The following is a 19,071-nucleotide window of genomic DNA, read 5'->3' as shown; positions in this document are numbered from 1 at the left end:
AGATGCGCCATTTTTAATGATTGTGAGAGAAAAATACTACATCCCATACGATATCGAACTACTAGGCCCTTCTGTTGATGAGCGAGCCTGTTATCCAAGGTCGGGTTGTGTAGTCATCGGTGAATTCCTTCTGAAGGAAAGACTCCGACTTCCTTTGCACCCATTTTTTAGGGCCGTTATGAGGTTGTACGAGTTAGCGCCTACTCAGCTCGGATGTTGATCCCTTCTATACCAATTCTTGGGTGCTTGCCATGTATATGAATGTGAGGTCTCTATGTGGATAATTCTGTATTGATCAGCAACAAATAGTATTCTGTAGGCCCTTGGGGCCAATCTTTAAGAATATCCTATGCTAGTGGTGATGAGAGTATATTTACGTCACACTTTTCTTAGATACTTTAATGTTATTTACTAAATATAGAGTGACAATCATGATGATAAAAAATAAAAAGGAAAAAAAATACCAAGAAAGATTATATTATATAAGCTATAATTACATTATATTATCCTCAGCCCACATAAAGTAACTAATATTTAATTTAATTTTTGTTGTCAAATGATTTTATCATCTAACAATAAAAAGGTAATGCGTGTTTGGTATAATGCATTAGATTACATCAGATAACATTAAAGAAAAATAAATTAAAATTTTATGCACAATAGTGTTCAATATGGTCTAATAAATTGTTCCAAATATAAAATGTTGCGCCTGATTACTTACGTTAAACATATCCTCTATCGTATTATTTCTCTTCTTTCAACAATACTCAGTTCGTAATAATTTTTTTCTCAATATTTTTTAAGATGAGAAGGAACGTCTATAATTTCTACGTGTCAAAATCTCTATATACTGATTGCATGAATTAAATAACATGAGCTTATTCTTAGTATTCATTTAAAAAAGTTTTTCTCATTTTTTAATACATAATTAAGCAAGAAAAGAAAACAAACAAGCACAAATTATTCAGATTAATATACAGAACAAGATACATAATCAAATAAAATAAAAATGAAAAAAAGAATAGGAAGGAGCATGAGCTTCAATTTACATTTTAACTTCAACTCATTGGGCAAATTCTGATGCACATTTGCGTCTTCAATTCCATCATTAATTGGCTGTGAAACAACTGAGAGTTTCTCGGAATTTAACAGTGCACTGATATTAACAATGTCAATAATTTGCTCAGTTAATTCTTGAACTTTGTGTTCTTCAAAAATTATAATTTTATTTGGTATTTCCGGAAGCTTTTTCTTTTCGCCCTTTTCTGCATTTTTGTATATTACATAACACGATCCGTCCCGAATCACCCTAATGGATCCGACACGTGTTGTGCGCCGATGAGGGATACCAACTAAATTTCGGACCAACCACTAAGGTAACTATAATTTACTTTGACTGTGACATAATTTTATAAAAATTTGACAGATCTTCCTCTAAAGTATGGACTAAAATTACCTGAAAACTTATCAACTTTCTCAAACCAATACATATAATTTAAAACAGGGTACATCAGCCCTTCCAAACACAATTATTTAAAATAAAGTGTGTTGGAATGAAATTTACACTTCTTTACAAACCCAAGAACTTCAAATGCTTTGCTTATACAATATTCTAGAGTGAGCCCATGATATAAACTGACAAAAGATGCATCTACCCCAAAAATTATGAGCTGTATAAACTGACAAAAAGAAACATACAAATAACAATTGAGTGGCTCAATTTGATAATTCAATAGGCTCCGATACGGCTCAACACATGATGAGAAAAAGGGAGATGAAATATATAAGTTTGTAATTCAATGATTGGATAATTTTGTAAACAAATTTACTTTTTCCATTTATGTTAACTTTCTAAAAACTAGTTTATAATAAAAATATCATTCACAGTACTTTAAGCTAAATTTTTATTCTTTAAACTAAATAAGCTAAATTATGTATTCTGAAATCTGATAAGCTATATAATAATGAAAAATCACACAAAAAATGTATTGAGAATAACTATACTCATGTATCGATTTGCACCGATAGATATGACAAAGCTATTCAATTCTGAAATTCTGTAATTCTGGTCATACGCGAGCAGAGCTATCTGGTCATACACCATGGAAACACATTCACAGTAGTGCAGAGCAGGTAAAATCACCATAATTGGTCATACAATATGGAAACACATTCACACCAGTGCAGAGCGAGTAAAATCACCTAGGTACTTTCTAATGGTTTTTAGAAAATAACTTTAAATATGTTGCACGATTTAATACTGAATAATATGCCAAGGAAATGATTTAACTGAATTGAATTTAACTTTAAAAACAACTATTTATAAATCAACTTTATTCTGAAAATCGTGCTATCAAATCAACTATATGAATTAATAAATTTTCTGATTTAATATAATTTTTATAAATACTAATTTTTGAAAAATAAGTTTGTATCCACTCACACAATACGAGCTACAGACTAGGCCGATCGGTAAGCTTTTTCAATTTATACGTCACCACCTGAAATACGTTACAAAATAACTAATTTAACCACTATTAAAATCAAGAAACCTTTATTAACCTAAATTTTCCAAGACCTACGAAATTTTCCTAAATTTCCTTTAATACCTTCACAATTATGCCACATATCCAAATTTACTTTCGTCCCACAAAATAATTATACTTTCCTGTAAGGCAAAAGGTCACACAATATTAAACCAAGAAGCAAGAAATTGAAATCGATCAAAAGTAAACTGTGTAGAAAATTAAAGAATCAACACAAGATTTCTTTCGGCCTAAGCCCCGGAGGTTCGGCGACCACATCTAACGCCTACATCCCCCATTGAGCATCCAACAAGTTAGATTATGCTCGGTTGCACTATAATAGCCAAAAATGGCAACGAAGGGTTACAAAAGTTCAACAAATACACTGAGATGAAGTAAAGATACTTATCTCTCAAGATCGAATCAAAACCTTCGAAGAATCACGAAGAAACTTCACTGCATCCCTCTCAAAACATCACAATAGAAGAGGACACAAACCATTACAGATAATCACTCAGAATATCTAAACGAAATCACTAAGACTTTCACATTTAAGGCAAAGACTTTCACATTTAAGGCCTCAAATCAGAGATTTAAGCCACAGAATCAAGCAGAACGAACCCTAACCAGACGAGGGGTTTTTCCTCTCTCTCTCTCTCTCTCAAAGACCAAGAGTAAAACGCGTAATGGAATCAATGCAAGTGCCAAGTGAAACGACACATTATAATGGAAGGTTCCAGAATCAATCCAACAGCCAAGGTTCAACCACGTGTCGCCATCCAGACGAAAGTGCCAATTTTATAGAGTTGCATTTCCACAAAACACGACTTCACAGTGTAATAAAATTCTGGAAGCAAAACACCATGGTTCGAATCTCACATTCTCCACCTTGCTACCAGAATTTTGGAACTATAGTGTGGCCAGGAGCAAATCCTTAACTCATTATCATTTGCTCTATTTACCTGTACAAAAATTACAAAGTATCAATAGATAAAAGTTTCAAACAGTTTAAGAATTTATTTAATGGAATTACTTTTGTACCCATATCTGATTGATTAAAATGAGTAGAAACTTTATCAATCTTAATTTCACCTTTTAAGACTATATCTCTTATAAAATGATACTTAACATCAATATGTTTTGATCTGTCATGAAACATGGGATTTTTGCTTAGGTGAATGTCACTCTGATTATCAGAAAATACCACAGTGAGATTATCATTAAAACCCATTTCTGTCAATAAACCATTTAACCAAATCCCCTCCTTAACAGCATCAGTTGCTGCTATGTATTCTGCCTCAGTAGAGGACAGTTGAGACTTCCAACTAATGGCAGTACCACATAGTATATAAAAATAGGATGAGGTTGACTTTCTATTATCTTTATTTCCAGCAAAGTCAGAGTCAGTATAGCCTTTCAAACATATCCCATTTTTATCTAATTTAAACACTAAACCTAAGTTTGATGATCCCTTTAGGTACCTCAATAACCATTTCAAAGCATCCCAATGTTCTTCACCAGGATTACTCATGAATCTACTTAAAATGCTAATACTAAATGCAAGATCAGGTCTGGTGCATATCATCAAATACATCACAGAGCCAATTATATTAGCATACGAAATTGTTTACATTCTCGCATATTCATCTTCAGATTTAGGACAAAATTCAGAAGATGATCTAAAATGACTAGCAAGAGGCAGTGTTACAAGCTTACAATCATGCATGTTGAACTTTTTCAAGATTTTAGACACATAGTCACATTAATTTAAAAATAGCATATTTTTATCCTTGTTTCTCCAAATCTGCATGCCCAATATTCTTTTACCAGCACCAAGGTCTTTCATATCAAACTCAAAACTTAACTTTGATTTAATATCATCAATTTTTAATCTACCAGAACTAGCCAACAACATATCATCCACATACAGGATCAGATATAATGAGTTTTCAACTCCACTACCTTTGCAGTACAAGCAAGTATCATATTGACGTCTTTTAAATCCAAGTTTCAAGACAAAAGTGTTAAATCTTTTGTACCACTGCCTAGGTGCCTGGTTTAGGCCATACAATGATTTCTTTAACAAACAAACAGTGTTTTCAGGATCCCCTTCCTCAAAACCAATTGGTTGTTTCATGTATATTATTTCATCTAATTCTCCATACAGGAAAGCAGTTTTAACATCTAGTTGATCAAGTTCCCATTTAAATTGTGTAACAAGTGCAAGTAAACATCTGATAGTAACATATTCAGCAACAGGAGAAAAAATTTCAGTATATTCCACACCTTCTTTTTGTGTGAAGCCCTTTACTACAAGTCTAGCTTTATATCTTATGTTTTTATCATCATCTTCTCCAAATTTTATTTTATAAATCCACTTGCAATCAATTAATTTTTGTCCTTTGGGCTTATCAACTAGAATCCATGTCTTATTTTTAAGGAGTGAAAACATTTCATCTTCCATGGCCATTTTCCAATTTTTTCTTTCTTTACATTCCATAGCTTCTTCAAAAGTGTTTGGCTCATTTTCAGTTAGGTCTTGGTAGGTAAATAAGGATACAAAAGTGTCACTATCAAACCTAGTGAAAGGTCTGATTTGCCTTCTCTCCCTATCTCTTGTGAGTTGATACTCATCAAGGGGAAGAGTTGCAGAATCAGCCTCTTCAACATGTTCAGTTTCATCTTCAGTTTCAGGTAAAATAACATGTTCTTCATTTTCATTTCCTTCTGCAGTAGTTATAGAAATATTCTGGTTAATACAGGAATGCTCCACCTCAATTTGAACATCTTTTTCAGTCAAGTTATTTTCTTTTCCTTTAAGACATGGCATCAAGGATTCATTAAAGACTACATTCTTTCTAATTATTACTCTATAACCTTTTTCAGATTTAACCCATAATCTGTACCCTTTAACATGTTCATCATAACCCAAGAAAACACACTTTAATGATCTTGGTTCTAGTTTACCAACATTTTGATGAGCATAGGCAGCACAACCAAATATTTTCAGATAAGAGTAATTTACAAGACTATTAGACCACACATTTTCAAGAATAGCAAAGTTTAGTGCACTAGTAGGACTTCTATTAATCAGATGAGCTGCAGTTTTAACTGCTTCACGCCCAAAACATTTTAGGTAGTCCAGAGCTTAATAGGATGCATCTAACTTTATTTAACATAGTTATATTCATTCTTTCAGCCATTCCATTTTGTTGTGGTGTGTGTGGAACAGTTTTGTGTTTCATGATGCCATATTCTTTACAAAGATTATCAAATTCAGAATTGCAAAATTTCAAGTCATTATCAATTCTTAAATATTTTATTTTAAGATCAATCTGATTTTCAACTTGAATTTTCCAGTTCTTAAAAGCAAGAAATGTCTCATCTTTAGACTTTAGTAGATGAATCCAAATTTTTCTTGAGAAATCATCAACTATTAGTAAAAAATATTTAAAATTAGTTAAAGTAGAGACAGAAGCAGGACCCCACAGATCAGCATGCAAATATTCAAGTCTTTGTTTGGACTTATGAATTCCACTTTGACAAGGAAGTTTGGCTTGCTTTCCCAAAATACAGTGTTCACAGGAATCAAAATCACCAAGATTATGTTTTCCAAAAACACCTTTTGAATGCAAAATTTTTAAACCCTTTTTACCAATATGACCAATCCTATCATGCCACAGTTTTGCCAAAGTAAATTTTTCAGATACAACAGAAGCAGTTAAACCAAGCAAAGGTTTTGCATTCAGACAATAAAGGCCATGTCTCTTAGGGGCTGAAGTGACCAAGTCATTTCCCCTAAGAATTTTTATATGTTCTTGATCCATGATTATGTTAAATTCCTTGTCATCTAACATTCCTAAGGACACTAAGTTTCTTTTCAAATCTGGGACATGTCTTGTGTTTTCTAGAGACAAAACATTACCATTTTCTAGTAATAATTTGACAGTCCCAATTCCACTCACTTTACATGCAAAGTTGTTTCCCATTATAACCCGTCCCCCTTTGGTTCTTTCTAAATTTATAAAACAGTTTTTGTTGGGGCACGTATGAAAAGAACATCCTGAGTCAAGTATCCATTCATTACTTAGGCAATTTTCAGCACTTACTAACACAAAACCATTTTCTGTTTTAGTTTTATCATATGCCAGTGCATTACTTCCATCAATGCCCTTTTCTTTTGAATCATTTTTCTTTTTTAAAATAATCTTTTGCAAAATGACCAAGCTTACCACAATAATAGCATTTTTTACTTTTTGCATTATTTTTTGTCTTACTTTTGTCAACCCATCTTTTATTAGTTTTAGAAAACTTAAAATTTTGTATAGATTTTTCAAAAGATTTTCCTTTAATTAAGAAACTAGTTCCAGTATGACTATTACTTGACTCAGTCTTAATTTCTAAAGCTTTATTCCTTAAAGCATTGGTTATATCATCAACAGTGAGTTCTTCCCTACCATATTCAAGGGCAACTTTAATGTCCTTATACTTGTCACTTATGGAGTTTAACAGAACTACGGCCAATTGATCTTTTGAAATGGCCAAGTCTTGGGTAAGTTTTGTGAACCTACTAAGGTTCTCTTCTATGTCAATTGCAGGATCCATTTTAAAGGAGAAAAAATGTTTTAGAAGAAAACATTTGTTTGGAGTGGTTTTGGTCTCATACTTAGCCTTAAGTTTGGCCCAAAGATCAGAGGCAGTAGTAGTTTCACCTAGCTCTCTGATCACATTATCAGAGAAATACAGAAATATGGTACTCCAAGCAATTTCCTCAAGTTCAGATTTCTTATTAGCCATAGTGCATGCAAGTTATTACAAAACAGAATTTTAGCAAAAAATCAGAACAATTGTAAACAGAAACCTTAAATTGCCAACTTTGAAATCACAGTAAATCACAAAGTAATACAGGATTTCACCAATCAAGAAATATCAACAGAGAGAGCAGGCTTAATCAATCTATAGAAAACCAATTAATAAGATCAGATTATAAGGTTTCACGGATCTCTCCAGCTAGATTTTCCCAAGTTACACAACCGTACTTGATTTATCTCAGATTCCAGTGGCCTCGCAGGAGCCACTGGACAAAGATTAGTCTCAAGGGGGTTTCAATGGTGTACTGAAAAATCAGGGAAAGTTCAAGAAACACAAATTTCTCAAATGTAATATGCAGTTAGTTGAAAAAGATCCCACCCATCGAGTTCAATGACTCGAGGCAGTTCAAATCTGCTTTTCAGCAGTTCCAAAAATTCAAGATCTATCGAAGATCCACCTTTCTCTCCAAGATCCGGGTATCTTGCTCCTCGGTAAGGCTCTGATACCACTGTAAGGCAAAAGGTCACACAATATTAAACCAAGAAGCAAGAAATTGAAATCGACCAAAAGTAAACTGTGCAAAAAATTAAAGAATCAACACAAGATTTCTTTCGGCCTAAGCCCCGGAGGTTCGGCGACTACATCTAACGCCTACATCCCTCGTTGAGCATCCAACAAGTTAGATTACGCTCGGTTGCACTATAATAGCCAAAAATGGCAACGAATGGTTACAAGAGTTCAACAAATACACTGAGATGAAGCAAAGATACTAATCTCTCAAGATCGACTCAAAACCTTTGAAGAATCACGAAGAAACTTCACTACATCCCTCTCAAAACATCACAACGGAAGAGGACACAAACCATTACAGATAATCACTCAGGATATCTAAACGAAATCACTAAGACTTTCACATTTAAGGCCTCAAATAAGAGATTTGAGCCACAGAATCAAGCAGAATAAACCCTAACCAAACGAGGGGTTTCTCTCTCTCTCTCTCTCAAAGACCAAAAGTAAAACGTGTAATGGAGTCAATGTAAGTGCCAAGTGAAACAACGCATTATAATGGAAAGTTCCAGAATCAATCCAATAGCCAAGGTTCAACCAAGTGTCGCCATCTAGACGAAAGTGCCAATTTAATAGAGTTGCATTTCCACAAAACACGACTTCACAGTGTAATAAAATTCTGGAAGCAAAATACCATGGTTCGAATCTCACATTTCCAATCTAATGTAAACTAGTAACCATAATTCCACCCATTTAAACTTTCATCATGTTTCTCAACTTCATGCTTTCATACGAGTATTCCATAGATATAATCATTTCCATGAAATATCCTTACTTAAGAATTCAATTAAAAATTCTAGGGTTTGCCAAATAAATAAATAAATAAATAATAAAATAAAATAAAATTGATATTTCTTACCTTAATTCGAATGGAGACTAACCAATCAAAAAGCTTGAGCTAGAGATCATAATCCTTTCTCTAAATCTGAAATTTCGAACCAAATCTGCCGGTTTCCAGATTTCTCCTATTTGTGTGTTGCAATGAGAAATGGTTTATTTGTATATAATAAGTGGCCACTATTCCCAAATTGCACATAAAGTCCTCCATGCTCCATTTATAATAACATTTAGTCCTTCTAGCTCCTATTAATATAAAAGTAAATCCTAAACTTTAAATTTTATCCCCCTTAAACCTTACAATTATTTTTCAAAATAAATTAAACCACAATAAATAATTTATTTTATTTTAGTCCCTATTTGTCTTTGATGAGTCAATCTTTGAATTTTGACTAAACAAAGATGGGTTGTAACATAGAGCACCATTTGAAGAACCCCGAAGCCGAAGCCTGGAACATTTGGAATCTGTACGACAGCAGAATTAATATTATTAGCAAAAATTAACGAAGGTGTCGTGTAAGAGACATGCATTAATAGGGAAATGCTGAAACCGTCAAGACATGAGCTTCGATAGAAATTATTATTATTATTATTATTTTATTTTATATTTTTTTTACCATCCTAATCAACCGGCTTTATTGAGAAATATTACTTTTTTTAGGGCAAGAAGTTGAGATCTTTGTTCTATCTCCTTTTCCTTCGGAGAAGAAAGAAATGAGGGTATCAACTTACAGCAATGATAAAATCCTTAAGTAACAGGCCGTAGAAGAACCACATGACAGCGCTAATTGTGAGAAAAAACGACAGAAGAAAAGGCATATATTCTATGTTCTTTGTTCGTATAACTCGTCTCTGCAAAGAAAATATATAAAAATGAAACGACAAAAACGACTTGATGCTAAAAATTATTTGATTTTCTACTTCTTTAAGCTTATCACAATACCTAAAGGGGCAGTAAATACACACAAGGAAAATACTAGACAAATCCATCCAACAACATCGGTACGTTTCGAAGCTTTCACCACAAGTTGATTCGTGAGAAAGATAAGACGAAACGCTCAAACTATCACCACAAAAATTAACTTTATAGTTTATACCTGAATTTCTAAAAATTTCGAGAACTCAGCTCATCAACAGTCTCATATAAATTTAACTTCATTATTTTAATATAGTGGAGAAAACAATACTCACCTTGTGTTTAAACTTTTAGGGTCTGGAGAGGTGGTTCAATAAGATGTCATTTACCTTCTTTGGTGCATAGAAGAGGTCGAAGGAAATGTATGCAGTTTCAATGAAACATCCGACAGAATTTATGGTAATATGAAGTGTGGTATTATCAGACTTGAGAAATGCATAGTACATCCACAGCATGGAACTGAAGAGAGCAATTACACAAGGAACTGATTACACAAGGAACTGATTCAGTTCCTTGTGTAATTGCTCTCTTCAGTTCCATGCTGTGGATGTACTATGCATTTCTCAAGTCTGATAATACCACACTTCATATTACCATAAATTCTGTCGGATGTTTCATTGAAACTGCATACATTTCCTTCGACCTCTTCTATGCACCAAAGAAGGTAAATGACATCTTATTGAACCACCTCTCCAGACCCTAAAAGTTTTAACACAAGGTGAGTATTGTTTTCTCCACTATATTAAAATAATGAAGTTAAATTTATACATAATGAAGTTTAAACGCATTTTATTAATAAAATGAAAGAAGAGTACAACTTAGAAGGTAGTATAAGACGTTGCTAGCCAATATAATAAATAAAATGGAGATGACATCAATTATTGAACAAGTTTCAAAGTAAATACTATGTGAAGTTGCATGTAATCGACTTTGTTGTCATGCATGCATGTTAATGATTGAATCTGATGATTGCCAAATCCATCAACAATAATTTAATAATCCATTCCTACTACAAAAATTGAAGTAGTGATACTTTCTTTGGGCCAACACAAGAAGAAGAAAATATGAAATACAATTAGTTGGTGCTTTCTTTTTCATAGAAAATAAGTAATTAAGGTTAAAAGAATACTAGGTCTTACCAAGTAGACCAAATGCAAGAACCCAGTCTCCAGAGAAACCTGCCATCTTTCTTCACCAAATTTTGACACTTAAAAACAAATATTATTAGCTATCTGAATTCTGATGGACAATGACGAACGATTATGGTACCTATTTATACAGAAAGAATATGGGACACTTGTGCATTAATGTAAAGGTTGGCCAAGAATTTTTTAAAATTAAAAAATTAGTAGTGATACTTTCTTTTGGCCACAAGAAGAAGAAAATATGAAATACAATTAGTTAGTGCTTTCCTTTTCATAGAAAATAAGTAATTAAGGTTAGAAGCATACTAGGTCTTAACAAGTAGACCAAATGCAAGAACCCAATCTCCAGAGAAACCTGCCATCTTTCTTCACCAAATTTTGACACTTAAAAAACAAGTATTATTAGCTATCTGAATTCTGATGGAAAATAAGGAAGGATTATGGTACCTATTTATACAGAAAGAATATGGGACACTTGCGCATTAATGTAAAGGTTGGCCAAGAATTTTTCAAAATTAAAAAAATAATAGATAATTTCTAATAAAGATGGGAGCCCTTTGTCAAGTATTATATTGATTGATTCAAGCCCAATCTGTTAAGTATAGAATTCAACTTAGAATAAAGATGAAAATATTAACTAGCATATAAGAATTTGGCTACTTTATTAAATAAAGTTGACTTTTAAAATGAAATTTCAAATTTTAATATGAGCTGGTAAACGTTCAAAAGTCCACTGTTTAAATCTCTATACCACTTATTTCACAAAATTTTGCATGTGTCAAGTTTTGATGGAAAAAATGAATATCGACTATCGTGACGGGACAGGTAACATAGTACACTATAATAGATGGTGTAATCAATTCTATAACCAAACATTATTTTTCACCATCTATTATAATGTGTCATGTCACTCAAGCGTAGTGCTTAGGAAATCAGTCATATATAGTCCTTTTAACAGTTTAAGCTTTTAGATTACGTGATTCAACACAATTTCATGCTTTGTAACAAGTTGATCACAAATCTTATTTCAGATTGTAGAGAGTTGGCCCTTAACCTTTCATTATAGTTGAACAATAAGCCTCCAATGATGAAAATTATCTAAATCTATGTTAGAGTACTGTAGCGTATTACTCATATGTCTAATTTTATGAAGCTAAATTTCACTTGGGGATCTAGGTCCGTTCTTAAAAACCTGAAGTGAACCATGATTTTATAAGAATTACGGAATTATTTAACGAAGTTTGGAATGATTTTTATGACTAGAGTGATTGAACAATGATATAATGAAGGGTTGATACCAAGGTTGAGGACCCCTTTTGCAAATTTCTCTCTGCGTTATTTCATTCATGAATCATGAGGGTCAAATTGTCATTTCACTAGTCAGATCCAATCCTCCTGGCTTTAAAGCTTAAATCTCGTTCATAAATTTCTGATGAGTGTTTGATTCTTTTATTTTGTATGAGAACCTATCCCACATCGTTCTCCAATTCAGCAATAAATTAATTCATAAAGGTTCATATGACCAATTATTTAATGCCACTTGGTGACAATTATAGAGTGGGTCCCGTTCTTTTGCTCGTAATTTGAAGATTGTTCAACAAAAGTGCGATGAAAAAAATGAAGATATGCTTTAGTAGGCTTATCTTGTCTTTGTGGTTTATGTCATGTTTGAAAGAGTTTTGTTTCCAAAAATTTTTTCCCTCAATATTGTGATGCATAGTATAACCATGTTGAGGGATAAGCTTATTACTTAACCTCATTATTTTTAGAGACAAATATTAAATAGCAGATGTGCATTAGGGTCTTCATTCAATTTCTATTTTTTATTTTTTTATTAAGTGGGTTGTCAACTTACAATTTCTATAAAATCTAAGTGGGTTTACAATTAAAAATTTCGTAACAATTAAGTCCCTTTTTAAAATTGATTATTTGAAAAACACTTCCCCCACATTCATTTTCAATGATAACATTCTCCTAAAAATAATAATAATAATAAATAAATAAATAAATAAATAAATAATAATAATATAAAATAAAAAATTCACTTGTCAAATAATAACTTTAATTCAAATAGTAAGCATTTCATTAAAGATTATCAAGAAAACATTAACTGTTTAAACTTTATTCGTGAATATATTGAGAGTTGCATGATAACTAAATATTTTCTTGTTTTCATGTTACGAGAATTTCTGAGTTTTTATGTCTACGTGTAATTATTGTTAAATCAAGGATATGAAAGTTAAAAAAGATGTTTAACTGTAAAATTCTGGTCATTGTTAATTAATAAACCTCCACCATTCGTTAATAGTTCATCATTATTTCATGTTTCGTAGAAAAAAAAAATAAAAGAATAATGTTATGTAGCCTTACTGGGATTACAACCCCAATTTAGGTGGCGTTAGATGATAGGTTAAAGAAAGGTGAAATTAAGTGACTTATTTAATTTCACCAATCATGTAATGTTACATTAACACCACCTAGACTGGAAATGTAAGCCTAATAGAGCTAAATAGCATTATTAAAAAAAAAAAAATGTATCCAAATTAATAAGAAGGGCATACAGTGAATTCCATATGGATTTTTTTTTTTTTTTTGTCCATGAAAAGTTCCTAATCTTTTATAATTATTCCCACTCTTAATTAAAAATATTATGCATATATTTTCCCTAATTTTGGCTCCAAAGATGCGTAAGCCAAGATGTTTTTAGGTTTGTAGTGCGTATTTGGACACGTTGCTTATGATATTTCATTGAGGCAAGTGAAAATGGAAGTTTAATGAAAAAACCTATCCAAGGATTGCAGGTATGCTCGACACTTGTATCACATTTACGATTATGTGATGGTACGCACTTCAATCGTCAATGGCAGTAACATTATAAAGAATGAAAAGCAAAAGAAGATAAAAAGAGAAAAGGTGTTACCTAGAACCAATTTACATAGTGAAGAAAGTTGAAATCCATAAAGAGAATTTAAATTTTATAATTCAAAAATGAAGAAATGTTCTGTGACCTTGGGCTAAAGTTGTTCAAACTTGTTGACATATTGAGGTCTAATATGAAGTGATTAATAGCCACTTGATTCAAAAATTAAGCATCATGGAAGGGTAGTTATTTGGGGGTGGGAGCGTGCTCTCTTTAATTTAGATAAAAGAGGGTTCCAGTATCATTATATAAAATTCTTCACCTTTCGAATATTGAACGGTATTGTAAACAATATTTTAAGATCAATAAAATGTCGATCAAATTAACAAGAGTAATTAAAGCACTTAATATGCTGGTTATTTTTTTGTGTAAAATTGATAAGAAATTTAATCATTGACGTACTTCAAAAAGATAATGAATGGTTTGATCATACCAATGTTTGAATCTAAATTCTAATTTGAACTTTAGACGGATCGAATTGTTTGTTTAAGCTCACTCAATTTTGATACCATATAAGAGGAATAATTCAAATCCATATCCCAAACCATTTAAACTAACATACTTAATTAATGACCCACCTACCACCCTTCACTCTGTAAAACTTTAAATCTTGATCATAGGTTGCACAAAGAATTCCCAGAATCCCTACCCTTTGCTTATAAGAATATTGCAATTCACTTTAAAAATAAATAAATAAATTGCAATTCACTTTATGCCAAAAAGATTCCTTTTAAATAAAAATTCTAAAGGTTAGTGGGTAACTGGTGTGGAGTTGGTGTTGAACAAAAAGCATAATACTTATATTCAAAAGTATTATGTCCAAGAGCGGACCTGGGGGGTTTTGTAGGGGCAATTAACCCTCTAGATTTTGGGAGGGGGGGAATTTTGCTTAGCTTTTTTTTTTTCTTTTTTTTAGTAGAAGATACCCTATAAATTTTATTTTTGACCCCCTAACCCAAATCATCTGGGTCCGCCCGTGATTATGTCAACAACACAAGTTGCATATATCTAGTTTTAACCAATCCATTGATGTGAATTTCACTATTTAAAAAAGATTATTCCTTTTTTGTCTTATATATATATATAAAAGTTATTTTCAATTTTGATCAATAAAATTATTTTAAACTTACTTATTCACTTATAAGTAAACTTTATAGTTAGCCAAAAAGCTTAGGGTGTCTTAATCAATTCGAATGGGAGTCCATTATTGCGTTGGAAAGTTAAAGTTATCAAATTTACTAATGCCTTAATCTTCAAATTTACTTATGCAAATTTGATGACTGGAGGTATTGCCACCACAAATGAAGATAGCTTCCCCAAGTAATATTCTTCCTTTTGCTTTAACATGGTGTCTTATCATGATTGACATCCCAATTTTTAAGAACACACAATTAACCATTTGTCTTGTACTAATATTAATATCAATATCGACTCCATATTTTATTATTAAATCGTTTAAATACCATACCGTAAACTTTCACAATTAGGGTATTTTTCCTTCAATGATTGTAATACCAAGTATTTAATTAAAAAAAAAAAAAAGTCTTATCGATTATGGTGTGGATGACAATTATGATCAATGTAAATGGCTATTTCGACAAGTCTTTCATCATACTATTTGATGGGTTACATTTTATTGTTATTGGAAATAGCTTATTTATTTTAAAAATAGCTTTTTACTTGAAAAAAACGACTTTGATTTACCTTTATTCCTTAGTGTTTAAATGTTCCCCCTTTTTATTTGTGTAAAAGATTCATCAATCTACCCATAATGAATATAGTTCCTTACATGTTTGGTAAGGATGCTCATATAGGAACATTGTAATGTTCTATTTTTTACGCAACAAATCCCATATTACCCCCAGAATGCGCAGGCTGGTAGAACTGGTTATGTATGAAAGCTATGCACCAAGATAAAGATCGCTCAGAGATGTTGCAAAAGTCAAAATTAGTAATTAAGACCATGTTCGGTTTTTATAAAAAATATATTTTTAATAGATTTTAATAAAAGTTTATGAAATATGTGATTGATTCCGTTAAATGTGCATTGAACACATCACTGTTCTCATTTCCTGGATCTAGACATTTAATAAGACATACAATAATATCAATATAAAGTGTTTAACTTTTTATATATAGATTGAATATGATATGGTATTTTTTTTCACGTATGGAATTGTATCTCACTATACTCGATCCATCAAGCATACAATCTGCAACATTTTCTATGATAATGGAGACTTGGATTACTAACTCAAATTATATTCGCGAATAATTATTTAAGATGTCATTTACAATATACTACTGCAAGGGTACCAAACTTACTCTCTCACTTGTCAGTTTGAGTAAATGTGATGCATCAAAAATAGCTATCCTTCCAAGATGCTTATCTCTACAAGATTATATGCTCATGCAATCATTCTAGAATAATGATATTCATCGTTCTACGTGATATCTGTGACAATTTGTTATTTGTTGCATTAATCAACTTGTATTTGGTTTCTCCATCCAAATCCATGATGTATAAACATTTCAGTTTCATTTTAATCTTTTATCATCTCCATAATCTACTATAGTATTGAAATGTGGGTATTAAGTCTTTAATCCAACACAATACCAATAAATGCATAAGTAGAATAAAATTAAGGCACACACATAGCATGTCAACATGCAGACAAACTTTTGGCACGAGTTGAACTTAGATATACCTAGCATTCACGAAGGCAAAATTAAGGTAGGCCGAAACCTCGAACTACAAGGAACCTGTTGGGATGTAAGCTATTGTCTCATCACTTAAAGCACTTGGCATCCAACAGAGCCTCGCCCTCAAAAGGCTCGGCATCTTCAATCATTTGGCTAACACGCTCCTTTTGAGCTTCATCATTGATATCCACCTTGGTCCACTCGAAAAGCTCCATGTCATAACATTCATCGAGAACAAACTGAGGAATTTCTTTCCCACGGAAAAGCCACAATCCCTTCACCTTGAAAGGGGGTTCAGAACCAATCACTAACATTTTCCCAAATGCATATTTGCGTGCCAGATCCATTCGCTGCGGGAATCTACTCACCTTGTTCAAAGTCACAAATGAGACGGTGTTTTCATCATTGTACTTGTAGTTGCAGAACCACAGAGAGTATCCCTCGGGATCGTACATGTCCCAAAATCCTGGAAAGTTGAGGAAACCATAGCATTATAATGCCTAAACTTCATCACTGACAACCACATATATTAAGTTGATACGAATTAAGTTGTTTATTGCGTTAGGCTCCTCTCAGTTTGTGATTATCTACCACAAACAACACTTTAACAACTAACACCCAATGAACTAGTAGGATTATTATTGTAAACAGTATGTTGGTTTCCAAAAATAAAAATTCGCAAGTGAAGGAATGTGTTGAATAGATAGATACAAATATATAAAATTTTCTTTAAAATATTAATGGGTCCAAGAAGATAAATTTCTTGCCATAATTGTTTTTCATATAAGAGGCAGTGATGCTAGCGAGGCTGGGTTGGGCGGCTCTCTCCATGTCCAAAAGGAATTTGTGGGAGGTGGGATCGAATTAAAATATTTCTATTTCTTTCTCAATTTTCTCATTTATTTACTTATTTTTAAATAATTTCTAAATTTTAAAAAATAAAATAGAATCGGGAAAGCGCAAGGCCGAAATTGGATATGACATTTTTCATCCCTAAATTGAAAATCCTAGCACTTCAGGGCTTTTACAATTGGTAATGTAAAATTGTTGGATGGCTGGAATTGCAAATAATTTAGTGTATAATTGATAAAGCTTAAATTTTGTTGTAAAATGTTTTAATAATAAGCAGCTATTAAATTGTGAGTCCTGAAGTATATTAATAAAAAGTTATATCTGACCAACTAAAAAAAATTTGAACTTGGTAAAAGAAACTACGGCCGACCAACTTTTAAGGATTTTCATTTTGAAAGATGAATATAGGATTGGTTGAAATGTTAATATTATATTTTAAATCAATAAAATTAACTTGTAGGTCAAGACGTTAAGGGTATTTATACTGACAACAAAGTTTTTAATGATTGCACCACTTATTAATTGTATTAAAGGTTTTCAACTTTTGCTTAATGTTAAACTTGTGTCCTAAACATTTTCGTCACAATCTTATCATCATCTTTTATATCCAAAATGTGTTGAATTATTCGATAAGCATTTCTATGATATATATAAGCCATTTAGAGAGCTCTATATTAATCGCATCACCCTAGTTTTTTTACGTGTTGGTATGACGGTAACCAGGCATCGACTTTCATCCATGATCTCATTTTAAAACCTTGTATTTGTACATTTAGCTTAAATGACTATATAGGATGATTCTTAATTGGTTGGACTACATATAATTGATTTATCGAAGATATCAATGCTTTAGTCAGGTACAATTAGAAGATAAAGGAACAAAGTTACAAGAGGAAAGGGCTGAAATGAAGTAAAATCAAAGTTTGAGTACTAAAGTGCAAATACTGAAAAGTTGTGTCAAACCTTACGGTGGAGATTCAAGAGTGTTGAGAATCAATCGGATAAGGAAAGAAGTCAAATAAATGAAATATAATCAAATTATTATCACATATCAATTTTTAGGTAAAAAGTTATGTTTCAGATTTTCAGTCTCTATTTGATATCCTTTTTTGACATAGTAAACGTATGAATTAGAAACATTCTACTTGAAGCAAAAGTGTAGCTCTTTGATTTAGTTTTTCAATGCACTTTAAATCTCTTCAATTGAATCAGAAGAGAAAGCTATGACCAAAATACTCAAGACTGTCCAACGGAGAAAAATGACAGAATAGTTCAAAAAACACATGCGGTCACATAGTGCTATGCAGGAAAAAATGGAGTTCAACATTGAATTATATGGTCACATAGTGTAAAAATTCGATTGAAGCTCAGGTTTTCTTATATGATTAAAACTCAACTTTTGCAATGTTTTGGACGACATCTTTGACCTGGATACGAGCAAGGATTGGAATGAAACTTCAAGAGATATTAAGATTTCATCGTAGTCATTTAAGAATTCAAGATTTCTTACCAATTATTTAAATTCTGAGTGATGTTTATTAACTTTAGAATGTGTTCTTGTAATTTCATTATGCTTGGATAGGTTTAAATAGCTAAAATGAGATGAACCCTTGTTGTGAAGTTTTTGATTTAAATAAATGAATTAACATCAATTTGCTTGAATATTTCGGTGTTTATCATTGTTTAGTTTGCTTTTCAATTAACTAGACATTAATTGAATTATATGTGGGTTTTATTATCATCGAGAGAGATAGTATGATCAAGGATAGAGATATACCTCTATTTTTCACATGA

General features: G+C 31.9%; 1 pseudogene; it reads right to left on the bottom strand.

The window, feature by feature from the left end:
- Positions 1 to 272: 272 nt before the first annotated feature.
- LOC111366953 overlaps positions 273 to 19,071 on the bottom strand; it is a 33,028-nt pseudogene continuing 14,229 nt past the window's right edge.

The sequence above is a fragment of the Olea europaea genome, chromosome 18 (assembly GCF_002742605.1).
Source record: "Olea europaea var. sylvestris chromosome 18, O_europaea_v1, whole genome shotgun sequence".
Taxonomy (NCBI): Eukaryota; Viridiplantae; Streptophyta; class Magnoliopsida; order Lamiales; family Oleaceae; genus Olea; species Olea europaea.
This window is presented reverse-complemented; position numbering and strand designations above follow the sequence as displayed.